We start from the raw sequence: 21,188 nt of genomic DNA on the forward strand, positions 1-21,188 counted from the left end.
ATTGATATGAATAAACATCGTAATTATTTGAGTCTTTCTGTTAGATTTTTGTGGATTGAATTAACTGGTTTAAATAGGTCATGTTTGATATTAAGGGTATAAGGTTTTTTTACATATGCCTGAGCCAAAATCCCCAAAAGTGCAGTGCCCTTCTGAGACTCTTAATGTATGTACATTTCAATTTCTTATTTAGATTCAAATCATCACACATTTCATATCAGTCAAATCGGACGATATTATTTGGGCTACACTTTATTGATGCTATTTCAGTTTTATGGACTGTATATTTCCTTGACATGACGTCTAGTCTCACAGTTTTAATAATAATAATCACGAGCGGCAGTGCATTAGCAGTGACCTGCCTATTTCTACGAAAGGACACCAGAGTGCTGTGTAACACAGTATTCAGTGGTGTTTATTATGTACCGTTTGCGTGGGCTGCTGGGTGACATGCACTGTTGACTCCGTGATATAATAGCAGCGGTCAGATTGTTGTGAACTTGAGCACTAAGACTGTAAATGTGGCTGCATGCATCTTCATAATCCCTTTAATGGAATCTGTGGGCTGGGCAGTGACATTTCACTCACCCGCACTGAATTGCACATGAATATTTGGAGCCAGGATCTTACTGACTTGACATGTCTGGAGAATTGAAATGAAGTATTGTTTTTGCAATTTTTCAGTATGTTTCTTACTTGAAAACAGGATTTTTTTTAATACCACAAAACACCGAACTCATTTTAAAAAACACATTACCAAGCATCTCATTAGCACCAATAATCAACCTGAGGCCATTTCAAGGCAAAACAGATACATTGTTAAATTGTCTCTCTTTGCTGTGTTATTCCTGTAAAATGTTAACATCAGAATATTCCATTTCCTTCCTGATCAGCTTCAGTTTACCTCAGGCATGGTTTCCGAAGGTCCCAAATAGGTGCTAAGTCGCGTGTTCACTCTTACAGGTTTTGTGTGCTGTTAGTGGATGCTTTGCATGTGAAAATAACATGACAATGTTTCACTAAGATCCCAAATTGTAATAATGAATCCATCCTGCACATCCGTCAAATCATCCTGCATACCCACATCTCTAGTGGGGGTAAGTGGTAAAGAAGATGTAAGGATAGATACAAATCACTAAAACATCATTAGTGTGGGGGGTAGCAATCAGGAGACCCGCAGATGTTTCTTGTCGGAGTTCGGCACGCAGGTGGGCCCAAATGCAGAGAAGTAGTATGGAGAGGCAGGCTTGCACTCAAAAGCAATTTAGTTGAAAGAAACCAAAAAGGCAAACAAAATGTATGAATAAAACACTGAGAAAACAAAATCCAAAACAAAGTCCTGAAGACAACAAGAACCAAATGTAACAAACAAAAACCCATGGCAGACGCAAAACACGAACGCTAACAGAAACAATGACCCGGGACAGAGTGGTCTGGAGTCGTTAAGGCAGAAAACTAATGGCACAAAGAGCAACAGGTGTGTAGTTGCAGGAAGTGACACCTGTTGATCACAAACAGATCCATGACAGTCGTGAGGTGATTGATTTAGCCTAAGAGCTAATTAAGCCTTCTTGCCAATCTAGAAGTGCATACAAATGTTGGCAGATGACATAACAAAAAGAAAACAATAAAAACGTTGTGATATCCATGTGACATCTGACAGAAATTCTCTCTTACAATCTTAGCACGTGTGGTAGATGTTGTAAATAGATCCAAAATTCAAGTGCAATGATGTACCTTCCCGCACTTGATTTCCTCCAGCTTCTGACACACGTAAGGGGAAGAGTGCTTAAGGGCTGCTTAAGGCAATGGGAGAAATCGCTCAAGGCCAGATTCAACAGGTAACACCCACATTTTAAGTTTGCTTTATGTATGGATCTGGCAACTACCTCTGTTTTTAAAAGAGGAAAAAGGAAAACAAAAAAAACCTACTGACTCCAGTTATCAAGATTTTTTGTAAGGTCCCTTCACACAGCTGAATCAAAAAACATAATTTTATCATGCATGTCGGGCCACATTCCTGTGAGAATAGTATGAAACAACACGTGCCTTTACGGGTTTAGCAGAAGCAGTTATGGAAACGCTAAGACATCCCTAAACAGAAAACAATATTAGCTTCAGGGTGAGAAAAGTAGAGCCGAAAGTGGTGACGACAAGGGGTTGGACAGACCAGCTGATTTGTCAATTAGTTTCTCCAAAATGACATATAGAGCATGATGTTGAGTGAGTCACTCATCACGTGATTTTGGCTAGAGGAGACAGTACAGAACTTGATGATGAGTGCACTGAATGAAATTAGTCTGTCACCTTAATCGAATTAAATTGTCTTCTACTTCAGAATGTGCAGCTTTGGGAAGTGAGAGAGAACCAGAAAATGAGGCAATAAAAGCCAGGCTTGAGCGTTTCAGCTCACACTGACGAAGTGGAAGTTACAGCAAGGAATTCTTCTTCCCCACATGAAGAGCTCCATTTTTGCAAACACAGCAAATTCCCACTCTGGCAGAATCAGCTGCTGTGATTGGAAGACCAACTCGAGCAATGATCAAAGAATAGCCGGGAGAAGCGTCTCTATCGTGACCATTTGACTGAGGACAAACACACTTACAGAAGAAATGAAAATCAAACATTTTCAAGGAGGTCCGTCTTGGTGCTTTCGTTTGATGAAATGGTGCCGACTATCCATCCGGGCAAGGACTACCGTGGTGTAACAAAACCTGGGGGATTACAATGAAAAGGTGGCCATCCTCCGCTCCTCCTGCAGTAAAATGATTGCCGACAAACACATCCAGCCCAACCACATCACCAACATGGACGAGGTGCCGCTCACTTTCGACATCCCGGTGAACCACACTGGACAGACGGGGACAAACAAGTTGTACAAACAAGACAAAGAAGTCGTTTTTTTGGACGAAGGAACTCCAACCGCTGGACATTGGCGTAAACAGAGCATCCAAAGTGAAGTTGCAAGCGCCGTGGGAATGATGGATGACAGATGGCGAACACAGCTTTCCAAAGACTGGGAGGCAGCACTGGGCGAGTTACGCCACAATTCGTGGATGCCTGGGCAAACTTGTCTGCTTGCAGTCTTGTTCGAGCTTTCGCAAAAGCCGACATCATTTCTGAGGAGGACTGACTCTGACCATGACGAGAGGGAACCTGGCGTGTTTTACCGACACACAAGACTTTGATGGATTTGTGGGTGAGGATCGATCAAAAAAAAAAAAATGTGAGTACATTGTTAAATACTTCAATAAAGTACAACCGAACTCAGTTTTGCTCCCGCTGCTTTTTTTTTTTTACAAACACACACTCACAGTCAGAGGTCATGGTCTACCCTCGCCGGCGTGGGTTTTCTCCAGGTACTCCAGTTTGCTCCCACATTCCAAAACCATGTATGCATGGTAGGTTCATTGAACACTCGAAATTTTCCATACAATGGTCGTTTGTCTTTGTGTGCCCTGCGACCGGCTGGCAACCACAACGGCACAGATATCCTTCTCTAACTGCGTGCGTCTATGAAAAATGCCAAAAGAAAGAAAAGTCCACCTGTGCACACAGTTAGACTGCACTCTGTGCCAGACCTACGGAAATAAGGCCCGTGGAGTCGGTCGTAAAGGCAGATGACTCTATTCATCACATGAGATGACCAAAAAACAAAACAAAAACCCACCACCCTAAACACATCTTTTAAGTTTTATCAATTTTATAACACCATATCATAATGTTGTGTTTGGACAAAATGTGTTTACATCCAGTCACGTTTCTGGCAGTACCATACGTTCCACAGGGCAGCAATTCCGTACAGAAAAAGTGTGCGTTGGCATTGGAGTAAAATCACCAGGATGAAGAAATGCTCCACAGAGGATCTGAGAAAAAAGGAGATGATCACCTCAGTTGTCAACATCCTTCAGCTAAGCACCCATAAATCCATTTTACAAAAGCCGTGCTTTCATGCTACATGGCCGACCATCACTGAATTACTGTTCATGGTACGTGGTGGGGTAATACCGGCTTTGGTTTGGTCACGCAGAAGTAAAAGTGAGGTAAAAGCGAGCAACTCAATTCCCCCCCACAGCAGCCACATCCGCTGTAGACGTAATAATGCAGTGGAGGAACAAAGTAGAATGTGGTCTTTAATATTAAAAAAATGAATGCAAAACATTTGAATGATTCGCATTGATAATAATACATTAGAAAAGGGGTGATCTGGTCCGTAAATGGAAGACTTATTTGAGAAGGAGAACCTACGGTACCTACTGTACTCAAATAGAACCTCAACAAATTGGTTGGCCTCGGATTTGTTGTCATTTTAATTCTAAATAGACCTGCGTTGTAGTGAGTGCTATTCCAGCTACAATGCTGGCACTACCGTAACCGTTATTGGTATTGATTTGGTGTTGATTCTTTGTGGAGAAAATAAATGGAGACATCCACCATGATCAAGCAATGCAGCAATCATCCGACTCCTATCTGCATGTTAAAAAAAAAGCTGTGGAAGCTTTTAGAAAGGAAAAGATGACATGCTGAGTGTAGTGGAAACATGGAAAGGCACAGAAGGCAAAGATACAGAAACAGGGGTTCGAAAAAAAATAAACAGGTACAAGAAATCAAAAAGTGGTCTGTAATACATTCAAGAGTGGAGAGAGTGGAAAGTGTACCCAGGGGCTTCTTGGGAGACTAAAACCTGTACACCGCTTTTGTGGAAAACGTCGTAGGCTCAAAGCGAGATAACCGACTTCAACTCTCCGCATCGCATCCCGAGGTAAAGCGACGACATGAAGTGCTTCCTCGTATCGACTCGGCTGCAGATTATCACTCCCATTTTTGTTTTTCTGTTCCCTAATGCATTCTTCAAAGACCTATGTCCTCAATAACAAGCCGGGTGTGTGCTTTGTGTGCTGTTTTGTGCTGCCACTCCGCTTCCATGATATGTTTTCCATCATGTGATTTCATATGGGAATCACTCTCCCTCAAATCCCTTGAATGACTCTTCTCTGCATCTGAGAGGCCCGCACAGCACTTGTTAATGTTGTTTGATTCTTTTTGACCCATCACCAAAAAATAACTCAGTGATATCAAGCTAAAGAACAACAAGGGTCGTATGTTCTATTTTGTTTGTCTGTTGTTACTTGGGCGGACCGGTAGTCCAGTGGTTAGCACGTCGGCTTCACAGTGCAGAGGTACCGGGTTCGATTCCAGCTCCGGCCTCCCTGTGTGGAGTTTGCATGTTCTCCCAGGGCCTGCGTGGGTTTTCTCCGGGTGCTCCGGTTTCCTCCCACATTCCAAAAACATGCATGGCAGGCTGATTGGACGCTCTAAATTGTCCCTAGGTGGGAGTGTGGGCGTGGATGGTTGTTCGTCTCTGTGTGCCCTGCGATTGGCTGGCAACTGATTCAGGGTGTCCCCCGCCTACTGCCCGAAGACGGCTGGGATAGGCTCCAGCACCCCCTGCGACCCTAGTGAGGATCAAGCGGTTCGGAAAATGGATGGATGGATGTTGTTACTTACCGGTAATTCTAGGTGTGATTGTTTCACACGCCGACACACCTCACCTCATCTTTCTCTTCATTTCGATCTTTATTTTTCTCCTCCTTCTCCTCCTGCAGTTGTTTTTCCTTTCGTCACTCACATCCTATAGTAATGTCAGCCAAGTTGGTCATGCTGTACTGAAAAATCCCATTCCCATCTTCCATCGGGGGCGGGGGCCACAGTTTTTCAGGACCTGATGATCACCGCAGTATAATTAACCATCAATTTTTTTTCCTCTCTCTTTTCTTTCTGGTCCTTAATGAGACCCAAGTGACATTTCCTCATAGTCATATTTTTTTCATTGTAGGAAGTGCAAGTATATTATACTGTCTAACAACAATAGCTTTATTGAGTGTATGCATTTTAATAACACATTATATATAGTTGAACACAAAAGAGCAGCGGAACTGTTGGGAGATGCAAATTTAAAGATTTGTTTCTTTCATCCTTCCAAAAAGCTCATCCAGCAATAAAGAAAACAGACAAAGGGGACATTGTTCCAAAAGCTTGGAGGACTTATGACACCATTAATCGCCTCGTTTACACAGAGATCTGGCCGGATTGCGTTGCGAAAACCCCCAAATGAGTGTGATCTCAATTGGGCTAAAAAAAAAAACTCAACTCATATCTGGAGAGATTTATAGCAATGTGTTTAAAGAACAGAATAGAAAGAATAAAAGAATATGTAAAGAGCAGCGGTGTTTTTGTTTCGTTTTTATTTGGGATACATAGCTACAGTATGTCAATAACCTACCGTTGTTTGTTGATAAGCGCATTGGAAAATGGATGCATAAAGATTTTGGAGGCATTTTGATTACACCTGTAAATAATTCTATGGATAAGATGATATCTATACATCACAGGATTTGGATACGGAACTACGCAGGACTCCACTCAGTGTTCCATTAGCAAGTCAAAGCCACTTACCCAAACTTGTTATTTCAAATCCTTTATCTCAACAGTTTTGTAGGGGGGGGATTACTCTATTTTGGATAAAAATGGAACTCATTTTGGTCTCATCTCCTGTCCCATATGGAGCTCCGTCCCCTCTTCTCTTTCCAGCGCTCTAATCCTATCTTCTCTCCTCGACTCTTCCGCTTTTCCTTTCTTCCCCTCTCCATTTACTACCCCATCTCATTCCCTATTTTTCCAATCCTCACCTCCCTCTATCCACTTTTCTCTATGATTGCCCCACCCCCTCACCGTGTCCTTCATCATCCTCTCGTCTTTGCATCCCTCTCCCGATTAGTCGTTCAGCATCCCTCTCCCGATTAGTCGTTCATCCTCCCTGGTTTGCGCTCCCGTCTTCATTCTTCTCCTTGTTTCATTCACGCCTCTCCCTCACACAAGCTTCTTTCCATTCACATCCCCTCCCTGGCTCAACAAGGCCAGCCATTATTTTGGCCTCATTCATTTTCCTCTACATGTTCCTGCTCCTTGCACATCTTCTCATTGTTCTCATTGCCCTCTACTTTCCTCTCTCTCGACCTTTTTCGTTTCTCAAGTTCTCTCATCGGACTCATTCTCCCAAACCGGGATGATCTTTGAAACAGAAAGCAAATCTGAATAAAGAGAAACAATCTGCTCCTTCAGTCTGTGATGTGGACTCATTCATTTGTGTTTTAGCCTTTGAGTCCGGTGGGTGTCAAACTGTCTGCCTCAGGCCCACTCACAACTCACAAATGCATGCATAGACAAGCTCATTGCGACTTGCCAGAGCAACAAATTGCAGCCTCACTCAAACTGCTGCGAGGGAATCGTGACGGTCTGCTCCGATTATAGTCTTTGGTCTTTGTCTCCTTTGCCCCTCCATCTCCCTCCTGTCTGCTCTCTATCGACTGGTATTTCTCCTCCTTGAGTCACATTGTGGTCTCTTCTATGTTTTTATTCAGACCATTGTCATTTTTTTTTTCTCTTTCTGGCAGACACCTGCCCTTTTCAACTTTCGGCACATCACATGCAACCCTATTCCTCTGTGTCCTCATTGCATCAGGATTTCTCCTTTCTGTATGCCGGTCTCCATTTCTGTCACGTCCTGTTCAGAAATGGCATCTGTTCACTCCAGATGACCTTTGTTGTTGATCCCAACGTTATAAAATACAGTTTCTTTCGTTACCGTATACCATCTGATCATTTCCTCATTTCTTTCATGGTCCCCTATAGCTCTCTCTGTTTGCATTTTCATACGACCGCTCTCGACTCCAACACTCTTCTCTTTGACTCGAGATGGCTATTCTCACTCTTCCTCTTGCTCTCTTCACAGCCCCTCATTACCATGTGTGTGTCCGTGTCAGGTTTCATCCTGTCAGCAAAAGGTCAGCAGCAGGGATTTCCCAGGGCACTACAGCTCGCAGCTCGAGCGCTGTGCAACAGCAGCCTTATGGTGCATATTAATAATGATAGCAAAAGCATGCTTACCTCCTTAATGCCACCATCTCGCATATTAAACAGCAAATAGCCAAAGGCCCAGGAACAAAGGCCACGAGTACAGTGTGAACGTTTTGCGCACTTAGCTCAACTAGAGCACTTCCTGCTCTCAGCTCAAGACGTTTATGCGCATAAAAGCAATGGCCCTATGCTACATATTTAAGGGGCCAGCTGCTGTGGTAAAAGGCTGCCCACCAGGCCATCCATGCGCCGCCTGCTGAAGATACCAGTCACCAATCAACCCATTTTCCTTTCTGCTTCTCACCAATGTATCACATATAAGCACCCATTTTAACTCACATTCACACTCACCATTAACTTAAAAAGAATGTATTTTCGGGATGCGATTTTTTTTTTCACATGTTAGGCGCAATTCTTGGTGCACCCAGTTTTTAGATCAGCTTTCACAACTGTTTACAAAAACAATCAAGTTTACACACGGTTTGCATGCGCAAACTTTTCGTAAATCAGGCCGTTCATGTCACACAATTTGTGATTTCAGCAATGTGAATATGAATCGCAACGTTTATAAGACTGTGGTGAGGGTGGCCATGATGTACGGATTGCAGACGGTGGCTCTGAAGAAACGACAGGAAGCGGAGCTGCAGGTGGCGGAAATGAAGACGTTGAGGTTTTCTTTAGGAGACACCAGGCTAGCTAGGATTAGAAATGAGCTCATCAAAGGAACGGCCAAGGTCAGTTCTGATTAAGCTTCAACAAAAAACCATCACTCTGACAGGAAATATGGTTTCAATTGGGATAATAACAAATCAAGATGAAAAAAAATCCTGTTATCTTTTTCCACACTTCTATCTTATCATGTATTGTAGTTTACTTTCCCTTCTGTAAAATAGTGGACAGAATCTTTTTTCCACATTATTTTCAGCCTCATTGCGACATTCGTATTGCCTTTCCTCTCCTGCTCGGTTTAGCTTTGTATTTATTCATCCACTCAATACACACAAGACGGCAGCGCGCTGTAGCAGATGCAGTTGACGTTCTGCACCAACGGAGCAGAAGGCTGTAGTTAGCCGGCTTGGCATGAAACAGAACGCCTCAACACGGAACAGAGGTGAGCGCAGCAGGGCTAAGGGCTCTCTGGAGTAGGAAGGGCATCTCACATACTTGGCACATTGTGCGTTCAGTTCCTCAGTGTGACCGATTTCTGTTGGCAATTTTTGACAGCCTTGTTTGCTCAGTCTGAGCTAAGCACAATCATGTGGACCATAAATGAAAAAAAAAATCAACCATACTTACAGTATATGATTTTCTTTTTTTTAAACAGCATTAGAGTATATTTCATTCAATATGTGCCCTGTGACTGACTAGTGACGAGGGTGTAGTAACATTTAGAACAACCTAATCTAGTCAATGTGCCAGATATTTGAAAAAAAAATTGTGGATGGAATATAATATGGAATGGAATGGAATATAAAAGGCAAAAAAAAAAAAGCCGTCACCAGACACCATTATCTTGCAATTCGGTTTTAATGCCGTACTGTTGCAGTGTTTTCAAGACTGGGCTTGATGGACTTACTACCAGCCAAATATATAAACAGAGTCACAGCAAACTATTGAAAGTATCCATCCATTTTCTAGTCTGCTTAGCCTCACCAGGCTTGCTGGCGTGCTGGAGCCCATCCCAGCCAACTTTGGGCGGTAGGCGGGGGACACCCTGAATGGTGGCTAGCCAATCGCAGGGCACACAGAGACGAACAACCATCCACACTCACACCTAGGGACAATTTTGAGTGTTCAATCTGCCTGCCATGCATGTTTTTGGAATGTGAGAGGAAAGCGGAGTACCCGGAGAAAAACCACGCAGGCCCGGGGAGAACATGCAAACTCCACACAGGGAGGCCGGAGCCGGAATTGAACCCGGCAACTCTGCACTGTGAGGCAGACGTGCTAACCAGTCGAACACCACACCGCCTTTCTGAAAATAATCTTTTGTTTGTTGACTGCATCATGTTTGTTAGATGAGATCTCAGACTCAGGAGATCCATGTTTACATCAACACTGGAACATTTCTATGCGGAGTTTGCACATTCTTCCAGCGCTCGGATGGGTTTTGTCGGTGTTTGACGGTGGCTTTCTGCATCCCCCCAAAAACATGCTTCTGAGATTAATCTAAATTGTCCACTACATATGTGAGGATCGGGACTTGAAAAAGGACACCTTGTGAGGATGTAATGGGATTTGTAATTCCGAAAACAAGTACTTGCCTCGTATTTGAGGATAAGAACTTGAAAAAGGACACCTTGTTAGGATCTAATAGGGACGGAGAGGGGGGAAGGGGTGTGCATAGAATTTAGCTCAAAGCTACATCAATCCCAGGGGTTCATGTTTAGCAAGCTCAAAGACAATCACAGGTCGAGCTGTTGTCGAGCCGTTTTTCGTAAATCTTGGTTAATCCAAAACAAAATCATTTGGCAGCCGTGCTGTGTCTGGAATGAGCAAAATCCACCACGTTTCAATTGGCTTGATGCTAAAAACGCATTGTGCTGTTTGGTGCCATGCCGTCGCAAGCTTTAACATGTCACGTTTTAAGCGAGAGCTCAGTGGGGCAGCAGTCTATGAAAGATCATTCGGAGTTGTTCCCCTTTCATCTCGAAAGCTGTTGTCCTCGCCGTGTTTAACTGTGGCATAGTTTTTCACACTGTGCGGTACAGTTCAATGTCATGCTGCGCTGAGGTGTTATTTTGCACGGTGGTCTTGGGCCATATCTTTCCTGTGCTGCAAAGTGCCTTGTGTAATACAGTGCAGGAAGGAAGGCAGCTCTGCCAGAGTACTCAGTTCCTCATGCTCCAGTGAATGGAACGAAAATATCAGATGTTAGGAGGCACGACTATTTTTGGAGCCCTGGAAACTGTTGGGCAGCAACTTAATCGGAGTGAAATTGTCACAGGGGTTTCCAGAGCAAATACATATTACGGATGCTGTATGACAGCTATTACTGGATACTTGTTAAAATACTTATATCCACACTTTTTAAATAGACTCTACATCTACTTAAAAATGTATCTGGATAGACTATACATCCATGTAAAAATATATATATGGATCCAGATGATTTTATTTGTGAAAAAAAAACACCTGATAATTTAACATACCATTTTTTTCAGCGTGGCTAGACATACAGGATTTCAGGAATTTATATTGACAATTGACAGAGCAGAAGTGTGGTGGTTAATGTGTCTTGCTTTTGGAATGTGGGAGGAAACTAGAGCACCCGGAGAAAACCCACGCAGGCACAGGGTGAGCATGCAAACTCCACACAGGATGGCCGGAACCGAACACTGACTGGAGATGGCGGGTTATCTTAGCACTAGAGAGCTGGTATGACACAGTGCAGATGGGTTTACTGGACCAAAGCAAATTTAAAAAAATAAGGGTATGATGAGGGATACTGGAAATTGAAGGAAGCTGTTTTTAACCCAAAAGTAAAACCTTTCTCTAGGTTAACTCATTAAGAATGTCATTAAAGTACTGCATGGATAAGCAATATCTGAAAGGGACGCAGTTTTGCTAAAACTTTAACAACACTCTTTCCGACAGAAATGTCCTAAAACAACATTGAGATAGAAATCTGTACATTTTTTGACACTATTTTTGTGTTTTCAGGTATAATGATCCTGAAAACTGTCATTTCTGACAAATAACAATTTCATCAACTATTTTGTCAGCTGTACAAGACACTCAGCCTGCTCACGCGTTGAGTATTCCTCCGCAACTCATTTTACTTGACATCAAGACATTTCCGAGGAAGAATACATGTGGAAAATGTTCTCCCTACGCCTGATTATAATCCGCTATCCCTACCCCATGTTTGGGCACCAACCATCACACCACCTGGCGGAATTATGACAGGCGTACAATTGGTGGAAGGTTAGTTGGAAAAGCAAGCATGGACGAATCGTCATGTGAGCGGTGGTAATGTGAAAAAAGGTGCAGCAAGAGAAATAACCCAGATATGCATGAGTGCGCCTGTGTGTCTGGGCCTGTGTATAAGGGACGTAGCAAGGGAATTACAGAGGAATAGATGAGAGCATGTTGAGAAGCGCTTTTGGCTTTTTCTGGGAGGATAAAGCTTTTCCGCCTTGTGTTGTGGAATCCTGCTGTGGTGCTGTCCAAAGTTCTGAATTGGCGGTTGGAGTTGTTGTTTTTTTGGGGGGGGGGGGGTGGAGGGATGCTTTATTCGCCTCCCTTTACCAAGTATTTTCCTGACTTCCAGTCAAATGTGCTCTTATTGAAAAGCGCCCGCCACACACACTTCAGCCCCTTCGTTTGTTAACAGTAACAAAACAGAAGTTTTGCGCCGTTTTCTTGGGCTGTTTTCTATGAAACAGACTTAATCGCTTTCAAGAAGTCACTTACAGGACAGCACAATGTCGAGTGTCCTTAAAGTTGTTCAACGTGGAGTTCATGCACAAAGATGGAAGCATCATTATGAGAAATGTCACACAGGACTTTGTGAAACTTCTGCTCAGTGAGCATCTTAAGGACTAACTCTTCCCTTAGCTGTGGCTTGTGCATTTGCGTAGCCACCAGAAGCCAACGAGCCAAACAGTAATGAGCTCCATTTGAGCCCGCTGCTCCGACAATGTGCCCAAGATGACGACAATCAGTCAAATCTATTTCGTCTTAATGTGAAGAGACTCGGCTCCCGGGCACACACAGTCTCTGCCTTTGCACATGCACTTGTCACCCTGTCACATGGAAACTCATTTTTTCACTCATTCGACTGAATCGAATTAAAACAATAGGCATCCATCCTATATTATGCATGGGGTGAGTACTGTTATTTTCATGTCGTTTAAAAAAACCATATAGTAATCATAAGTAAATTGATGTTAACACTTATTCAGACACGGATGTTAAAACGTTATTTACTGCTGGCCAGTCTGTGTACAATTAACTGTTTACGACACTACTGTTGATGTCAATAAAACTGAAACTGACACCTGAGTTAGTCCAAACCTACTATCAGACAGTCTCACGGAATGAATAATGGTTAACTTTGGATGTCAAACTTGTTCACATGACTACAGATATCGGTATGTAAAATTTGGCCAATGTATCCCTGAATGAATTGTCACCTTTAAAACCACTCAGGGGTCTGTTTCCATCTCTTCTGAACAAACTTTTAGGTCAGAAACGTATTTAAAGACCTGAAGATGACCAGATATGAATTTTCCCTCAAGAGTTCAGACCAATTAAACCACAATGTGAACTGAAGCTATCAAAACAACACTCTGACCTATTTTGTTGTTTATGACCAATAATAATTTGGGCAATGCTGTTGTAGGGTAATTACAATTTTATCATACACAGCAATGCATGTGATATTTTACCACAATCATCCATCAGCATAAAGTATTTGTTTGACTGAATGGCACATGAGATATAATGAGGCTGTTCACTCACCATAATATGTTTGTCTAATTTAGTCTGTTTTCCCTCTGATCTTGGATCACCTTCGTGGCTTTATCATCTTTAATCTTAGAATTATGTTGCCTTCCATGTAAATTGCCCAATGTCTAGCTATAATCAGATAATTGAAGGGCAAGATAAAAAAAACAAAACATGCAGCATCCGTAGACATCTATGACTGGGTATTGGAGATTGCACTAATCACTGCTATTATTGTGCATGTGTCTCACTGTGGAATTTAATTTGCGTAACTTCTATCAATTACTTTTCATCAGAGCTAAATGTCCTTTTTATGTATGCCGTTTAAAAAAAAAAACAGTGGAGGAAAATAGCTCATCTACAGCCCCTAGTGGTACAAGTGCCAGAATTGTTACGATGCCCTTTGGAGTTGATGTAATCTCGCACTAAACATGATTTTTATGCTGCACCATTTTCAGATTGTTGTTTTTTGGGGGGGGGGGGGTTGGGCTATTTTGCAGTCATTACGATTCTGTATCGTTAAAACCGTATCACCAACCATGTCAATTCTAACGCATTCTCCTTTCCCCTACTTCGAAAGTTTGAGTCAAATGAACATAATGCCACACATTATACATTTGCTGCTTGACATTGGATATGGTCCTCCTGTTTTGACTCGATAGATTGTTCTAAAACAGCCGTTCAAGCAAACGCCGTGCATCAATTAATCATTGCGCAATCCGCCAGCAGCAGCGAATGGACAGACGGACGCGGAGGGGAGGATACAGACTGGGGTTGGGACAAAGCCCACAGCCGCACTGTGGGAAAGTAACTGCAGGCGGGGCCATCTAGGATGCTCACAGTGTCGGAGCATATCCCATTTGATCAGGGATAAACGCGCGCGCGAAGGTTCTTTGCTGCTTACAAGGGGATTTATTTATTGATTTTTTTATTTTATTTTTGGGAGTATTCTTTGTGACTCATTACTCTGCAGGCTGCAACTTCAACATTTTCTGTAAGTCTTTTAACACTGCGGGCAGACAACGGGTCACGACAAAGTCACTTATGAGGCGGAAAGAGGGGCAACGACTCCTGGGAGAGCTCCCTCTGGACAACCTTGTGGCGGAGCCTAATCTATTGACGGCCACCGGGAGGTTATCATTCCATCGGAGGTGTTGAAAGAGCTGCAAATGGCAGAACTCAGCTGTCGGGGCAGCCATGCATTTAGATCTGGAAGCGACGAGACGCCAATAGTGGGCCACTAAAGGCGACGAGCAAGCACGCGGCTGTCTTCATGAAGGAATCGATCTCCAAGCTTTTCCCGTTGTCATTGCTTTGTCATTGGCTAACCAAGGGGTGGTTTCCAGGGTAAGACGCGGTTGGATATTTTCATTTAAACGGTTGATTGAAAGAAGGGGGCTCGGGGAGCTCGTGTGGAGAGTAAATGAGCGCGAACGCAGCGGTGCGCCGATTTCGCGGCGTTTTCTCAGCTCATCAACTGCGTCCCAGCGGATCTCGAGCGGACGCTGGGTTTCTGTGGGCTGCCACCGGCACCGCACCTCGTTTATTTAGATACGACTGAACCGCGTCACGTGACCCGACAACCTCAAAAGTCAGCCGCGTTCAGGGAAGAAAGAGACAACGAAAATTACACGCACACACCAAAAAAAAAAGTGGGCACCGACTATTGTTGAATGGTTCTGACCAAGAGTGGGATTATTTCGCGCATTTTTGCCTGAGAGGGATTCTGTGCTTGGTTTGACAAGAGTGGAGATAACTGGACAAATAACCCCTACCACCAGCGAGGACGCGAGGGAGACGCAAAGGTACAGTAAACAGTATAATGTTTCCCTTTCTACTTTGATCCATCTGATTATTGCGCAATTGCCCCACTCTCCATCTGAGTAATGCACACATATGAGAGAACCAGGGGGCGGGGGGGCGATGGGGAGATAATGGCGCTGGTGTTCTCTCCTACGCGGTCGAGATGTGATGCTATCCGATTTGAAGACTGGAGGCAAATGGGACAATGGAGAGAGAGGTGGGAAGTAAGACTCCATATGGTTGAAAGTGGGAGGAGGTCGTGGGATAGGGTGGTACAGTGGTACCTCTACATACTGTTGGGGGAAGAGTGGCCTCCTCTTCCCCGCGTGTTCGTTGAATTTCGGACGAGGAGAATGTTGGTAAACCAAATAAAGGCTGGAGGCGATGAACAGTTCCTTCGAAGGGTTTACTTTCTTTTTCTGCAGTTTACGAATCGATTCGGGCTCCTGAGGGGTCCAGATTTGAATCAGGAAGCGTAAAAGAAACACATTCATGAGATTATATAGAGACAATATGATAATGAGAGGCGGGGAGACGCCTCTCATGCAAATGCCGGAAACAAAGAAAGTAACATGTCATCTGACCCGGTGTGGCTGGAAGAAGTTGGGAGTGGTGAGGTGAGGTGAGACCAGACCACCACTACCCACCATTTGGTGTGATGGCAGGAACACAGATACTTGAGATAACAGTTCCTCTTTTGATGTTAAACATGTCCTGTGGAGGGGGGGCCCTAAAAGTGGTGGGGTTCGAGGGCACTAAAGGTGATTGTAAAAACAGTGAGCAGGAAATACCTTCAACAGCATTCTACATTGTTTCTTTCAAGTGTCTGAACAAACACAACTAACAGAGAGGAATAACACCTTAACCATCAAACCTAACTAAGAAGAGAGGAATAATACAAGAGTATTCCAATTCTAGGAGATGATTGTTACAAGGACGCCAAGCTATGCTGTGGGCATGGGAAGGTTATACAGCATGACTAAATATGGGCAGAATACAGACTTCAATACCAAATTAATTTGTTCTGGAAGAAATTTCTTAACGAGAAAATTTGTAAGTAGAGACGCATTTTCCATGTAAATGCCCTAATTCGTTCCAAGCCCTCCAAAAAATTCAGACAAATGATTCCCAAAGCATCAAAATATAACAAATACATGCAAAACACAAAGAATAGAGTAAAGAATAAAAATGATGGTCATTTAACTTTCAACTGCATCCTCATCGTCTTTTGCCCTCTTTAGTCCATGTCTCAGAAGTGTTTTTTGCCTGGTGTTTGGTAAAGAACAGATCCAAGGACATTTTCTTTTGTTGGCTTTTAACAAAACTTTGAAAATGTCCAAGGCAAACATCAGCATAGTGCGTGATCGCCCCACTGGTGAACACTTTTTCTGGGTGATTCACATCTACGTAAAACTATCGGAACACCTCATGGCCCGAGGGGCGAAAAACGAGGATGCTGCATCGACACATATCTAGCTATCAACACACATAGACGCACACAGGAGAAGTCCCTCTTAGCCAATGGGATGCCAGGATGATTCTCGGTAATAGCCAATGGCAGAGCAGCTATAAGTATGGTGCGTTCGGGAAACTCGGAGCAGTGAGTAGCCGGCCATACTGTAGTTTTTTTACCTTTCGTATCTTGAAATGTCTTTTGTAACAAGAGGCAATATTTTTCCAATTGAGACGTTTCGTAACTTGCAAATTTCGTATGAAGAGACATTCGTAAGTAGAGGTACCACTGTATTCCCAATTTTTACTCTTTAAGTTTAGCAGAGTGCAGCACTGCAGACATGTAGTTAGCACATCTGGCTCACCGTTCTGGGGTTCTGGGTTAGAATCTCGGTTTCGGCCTTTGTATGGAGTTTGGATGGTCTAAGGGGGTTTTCTCCAAGTACTGCAGAGTCTTCACACTTTTTAAAAACAATCATGTTCGGTCAATGGATGACAATAAATTGTCCATGTGAATGTGAATGTTGGATGCCAATATGTCGATTGACTGGTTACCAGCTGTCACCCAGTTATTTCTGCGATAAACCCGAATGTGGATAAACAGTGTAGAAACTGAATGGATGGATAGATGGAGTTTTGCAGAGAGCGGCTCAGACGGAATGATGGGCAATGATACACAGCAATGATACACATAATTATACAAGGGGCGGACTGCCCAAGAGGACAAGTGTCAGGCTGTGCAGAGGGAAGAGGAGACTAGGGTTGACTTAAAATGAGTTGTCGGAGGAAAGAGGGCAGATGGAACACAGAGAAGCACAAGGGAGCCGAGATGGTCCAGGTGATAGGGGGTGGGTGGGGGGGCCGTTTATGGGCAGGGATGGTTGGCATAATGGTAGCAGAGAGGCAGGACTGCTGGGAAGGTGAGTGGCAAAAACAAGGGAGCATGGTGGATAATCATAAAATGGAATTGAGGGTTGGGGGTTGCTGGGAGGGGGGGGGGGGGGGGTTAATAGTGGAAGCTACCAAAAAGACACAGGAGAGTAACATCAACAAGTGGCAAGTATTGCAGCTTGCATTAAAAGCTCTCGCAGCAGAGTGCTATAGGGGCCAACTGTATAAAAACGATGCTGTGCTTTAGCTACTCTTTGATATTATCTAATGGTCTGCTGGATAATGGCTCTTGCTGCGCCACAAGGAGACGGATCGAGAATATAGGAAACCAAATAAAGCTGAAGTTAGAGCTGAACACGGCCAACGATATACATGCTGTGCTGTGTCAGCCCGTCGGTTTTGCTTTACCTGCTGCATTTGCTTTCTACTTAAATGGCATCATAGTTTCTCTCAAGAGATCACAAGGTGGGCTGTGGGACAGGATCCCATTTCAATTAGTTGGTTCAAAAATAACTTACTGTATTTAATCCAAATAAGAACCTTTGCTCATCTAGCTATGCCAGCGACATGTAGTGGAAGGCTGAACAGTAATATGCTTTTCCACTGCCACTACCACACGAGTATACCTTTTGTGATTTTGTTTTGTCTTTTTTTGGGGGGGGGGGTGATTGTGAGTTGATTCTAATGTAAAATATGCGCTTAACTCATCAAGTTATGGGAAACATTGTTTTCAGCCTTCCGAAACTTGGAGTGTCCTTGTTTTCTCAACAGCTTAACCTATCCCGGATGTATTTTGGTGCAACTGTTTGCGATTCAAGGCTGTGCCGTGCTGTAAATTGTACACGATGGGATTACTTACTTAGTCCATGCATTGCCGCTATCACTGGGATTGCGTGTGATACAGTACAAATATTTCTGTAAAATGTCTTATAAATCCAAGGAACGTATAACCTGGCATTCGACCATTGTATATCAAATTGCTTGTCTGATATTTTTCTGCTGTTAGCAATTAAAACTGACGTAGTACAGGAAGCATTTTTATCATGTTCAAAAACCATTTGGAGGGGCCACGGCGAGTGTGTGCACTCGGCACAGTCGGCCTGCCATTTACCAACCTCTGGATAAGGCGGTATTGAAAACGTATGAATGGAATTTGGGGGAACATCAAAATGCTGAGACAATAAGTGGAGAAGATGTTTGCGGTTTGAGTTTTGCCGTTTGAAGAGAAAATGCACATTTCAGTTCCCACCGGTTTGATTTGGTAATGACTGAGGTATTACGTGTTTTCATAGTTGTTCTAGTCAGTGGATCGTCATTTGCAGTTTGTTCTGAAGCGTTCTTAACTGCTTTGAATATTTTGTCTGCCATACATACTGTATGTCACAACAATGAAACAACAAAGAATTATAAAATGATCGAATGGATTTTTAATTATAGTGCGCAAACAGGAAAATAAAGATTCCTCTGGCCCACTTGGGTCGAGTGTCAAGTATTTACATTGGCAACATTAATAAATTAAAAGCAACCCAGTTTTTAAGTATTTGGGGGGGGGGGTTCTCGATTTGGCTCATTGCAAAATCCGTCCCTGTCTGTCAACGTCGGGACGCCTAAGAGAAGAGGAAATTCTAAACAGGGTACATAAATGATTTGGTACGTCTCCTTGGGAGAATGAAGCCTGTTCTCATGAACATTTGTGCGAAAAGAGTAAAGGTGACACACTGTGAAAAGAAAATTCAACCTCCAAGGGCTAATGTTCAAGGTGAGAAGTTTTGACTCGTTGGTATGTATGTGTGTGCGTATATATACATATATATATATATATATATATACAGTATATATATAAATTACTGTTTATTATTTGTAGGGAAGTGATGTACCGTTTTCCGCATGTCTGCAGGAACCCATCTCAAGCACTCTCAAGCATTTTAACACATTTGAAACAAAATCAAAAAAAGGATGGCCAGGGATGGATGGCATTTAATGTAGCTGCAGTCAAAAGCAGACATTTGCGAGATGGAGGAAGTGCGCGATGATGTGAAGGATTTGAGTTTATTAAGAAAAAAAAAGATGTTAGTTGAAGGTGAGCTGAAGATAACACCACACACAGAAAGGGAGAGTAAGAGAAGAAAACACAAGATGAAATAAAATTTGAGCTTCTCGAATCCCTTATGCAATACAGAATAAAATCGGCTGAAAAGAATCGAAAAGCGAATGGTTATTCGAGAAGTGAGAGTAAGAAGAAAAGATGGGCAGTCCAAAAGAAAAAAAAAAGAATGAAGACTATGACGTGGCAACTGGTTGTTTTATGGTTTGGTCTGGTAAAATCCAGATGATATCTTCACGATGTTCTCAAGTAAACGACGCGTTGTCCACTGCAGTAGGGGTTAAAATGTCGACACTGATATGCATGTCTGTGAGTCTACACGCACGCTATGACAGATGCTGGCTCACTGGCACATCTCCAGCTCACCAGGGAAGAGCGAGTGAGAGATGGCGCTGAGCGTGAGGGGAAAAAAAATGAAAGGTGGAGAGAAGCAGCGAGGATGGATGCCAAGAGAGACCGAGAGCACAAGGGAGTGAGTGGTGTGCAGAATGCCAAGCAGCACGCTCATAGAAAGGTGCTGTGTTGTGCTGATACATCACTGCTCAGCCAAACCACTGCATCCTGTAAGTTACCAAAATGCACCTCTGGGGATCACAGTTTTGTATCGCCCACCCACCCGCCTTTTTTTAAATTTTTATTTTTATATATTTTTTTGCACCTTAGCAGGAAGAGAAGAAGCTGCTATTAGGATATCTTTTCTGAACGCTAAAAGATTTTTGACACAATCTTTAGCTGGTGTGTATGTAAATATATGGGGCTTTGGCATCTAATATGTTCACTTGCCGTACATATCCAGTTCTGTTGAGGGTTCTGCTGGAGTACTAGAGAGATCAAAGTTCCTTTTCTTTGCAAAGCCTAATTAATGCCTTTGTCTCATACTGTACACCTGAATTGCTGCTAAATACTGGTACCCGTTAAAGTATTTTATAAAAACTATGACATGGACAAGGGAATAAAATACTCTTGGTACTCATGTCAAGTTAAATGCCAAGGGAGCTCAAGCAAATGGGACCATGTTATGCGGCGAAACAGCAGGCCAGGTGAAAAAAGAATAAAAAGGCAATTCAGCCAGGATTCAGGAAGGAGATTTTCCAGTTTTCTTTATTTTCAGGAGTGACAGTTGACCAGTTTTGAGCAGCCCGCATGTAGCACTGCTCTCCAAGTTGTCCGGCCCCCAGTGACTTCCTCATTCCTCTTTTAAAGGGAGTTCACTTGAGCTTCAGGCCAATCAGGTCCAAGCAACAATTGGCCATTCCCAGGTGGTTGCAATTACCTTATCTGAAACAATTAGTGTTCTACAAGGTGCATTAAGTATCACACAACAACAGTTTTGGATGGAAAGAAATGTGCGCCTTTCTTCCATCCAAAATACACAAAAAAAAACAGAATCTTTAATATGTGTCTTTCGTCATCATGACAGACCACAACTCTGGCGATATCATTACTACTAGTTCCATCCATCCATCCATTTTCAGATTCGCTTATCCTCACAAGAGTCGCGGGGGGTGCTGGAGCCTATCCCGGCTGACTTCGGGGTGTAGACGAAGGATACCCTGAACCGGTTGCCAGC

At 43.2% G+C, this 21,188-nt stretch overlaps 1 protein-coding gene across 5 annotated transcripts in view; it reads left to right on the forward strand.

The window, feature by feature from the left end:
• Nucleotides 1-14,197: 14,197 nt before the first annotated feature.
• The window catches only part of LOC147197097 (leucine-rich repeat and fibronectin type III domain-containing protein 1-like protein), an 87,590-nt gene continuing 80,599 nt past the window's right edge, over nucleotides 14,198-21,188 (forward strand). For 4 of the 5 annotated variants that reach the window (XM_086125569.1, XM_086125570.1, XM_086125571.1 and 1 more), the window contains exon 1: nucleotides 14,198-15,173. The gene's annotated coding sequence lies outside the window, so the exon portion shown is untranslated. The remainder of the gene's footprint in view (nucleotides 15,174-21,188) is intronic. The other variant, XM_086125568.1, reaches the window with a different exon arrangement.

Source organism: Hippocampus guttulatus, chromosome 12, assembly GCF_054856545.1.
Source record: "Hippocampus guttulatus isolate MCC_2025c chromosome 12, RoL_Hgut_1.0, whole genome shotgun sequence".
Taxonomy (NCBI): Eukaryota; Metazoa; Chordata; class Actinopteri; order Syngnathiformes; family Syngnathidae; genus Hippocampus; species Hippocampus guttulatus.